We start from the raw sequence: 1403 nt of genomic DNA on the forward strand, positions 1-1403 counted from the left end.
GGGGCGCGGCGCGGCGGGGGGGGGAGGGGGCGTTCCCGGCCTCACCTGAGGCGGCCGCGCGGGGCTCGCGGCCATGCCGCTGCCGCCCGCGCCGGAACGGGCTTAGGCAGCGGCTGATGGAAGAGCAACGGCCGGGGCGTTAACGGCACGTTTAAAAGCAGAGCGAGCCCCAGCGGGCYGCGACACGGGGTGGTTGGTGAGGCGGCTCCTTGGGCTGGGGTCCCCCCTGGTTGACATAAAGATGTGTTTATGTGGTGCACGCAAACGCTCCCCTCTTTGTTTTGCTCTAACTTCATTGCCCGTTCTCTCGCTTCTAGACCAGTTGCCAGTGCCCCATTAGATATTTCCACGGCCTGCCAAAAGGTCTCAGCTTGTCATGTTCTTACAGAGACTTGATATTACTGGTTAGCCGCCTGGCGCTCCTGCGTYCTTCTCGGTGTTCCTCAACACATCGGATCGTATCTTGAGGTGTCTGATCAGCTCACGCTGTCACTCACTGCAAGACCCTTGGCACCAGAGTGTCCACAGCCCCTCTGCCCTGTGCAGATATGTCAATCATCTTTTATAGAAACAACAGCAAGGAGCTTTTCCTGCTCATGTTCACAATCAACAGTAGGCAATTAATTTTCTTCTGTTTTTTTTTTTCTTTTTGATACGAAGAGGGGAATTTGAATTTTAATTCAAATCCCCAATGGTGTGGCAGATCTCAGGGGTCTTTGACTACTTTTGAACATTATGGAGCAGGTATCTCAGTCCCATCAAGCTCGTTTGCGTGCCATAGGCAACATAGGTGACCTTAAGCACTAGGAACCATGCTTAAGATACACTTAAGACAYGTGCTTAAGACATGGCTGTCTGTCGAGTGAACTGCACCAACTGCAAGAGGGGCTGAAGGGAGGCCTGCTATCACTCAGACTGGCCTGGCGCAAAACCAAGCCAGGCTTATGTGGTGCTAAATGCACCTTCTCTCCGGCCCCTTGTCTCTCCCAATGTTGGTCATGAAAGTAAAAGTCTGATATTCTGAAATATGTAACACCTAGGCTTGCCTGACATGCAGTAGCTGCTCGCGTGATTCAGACCAGTGGCCAAGCCAGAGCTGCAGCACTGTATTTGTGGAACAGCCGCGGAGATGGGGACATCCCATTAAATCATAGACTGAACAACATGAGATAAAACTCTGGCTAAAAAACCTTCCAGGAAGAGCTGGTCGCAGGAGGAAACAGGGCAGGTTCCTTCGTACCCAGCCTCTCCTGGAGGAAAACAATTCCACCATTATTTCGTATCGTGTTACCAGCTGAGCTATCTTTAGGATACGCCGTGAAACGAGAGCCTCGAGCAACTGCGGGTATGGAGGATTCCATGACACGTTCCTTGCAAGAGGAGAGCTATTTAAGCGAGTTATT

This window comes from Nothoprocta perdicaria, unplaced genomic scaffold, assembly GCF_003342845.1.
Source record: "Nothoprocta perdicaria isolate Ctin4 unplaced genomic scaffold, notPer1 scaffold_297, whole genome shotgun sequence".
Classification (NCBI taxonomy): Eukaryota; Metazoa; Chordata; class Aves; order Tinamiformes; family Tinamidae; genus Nothoprocta; species Nothoprocta perdicaria.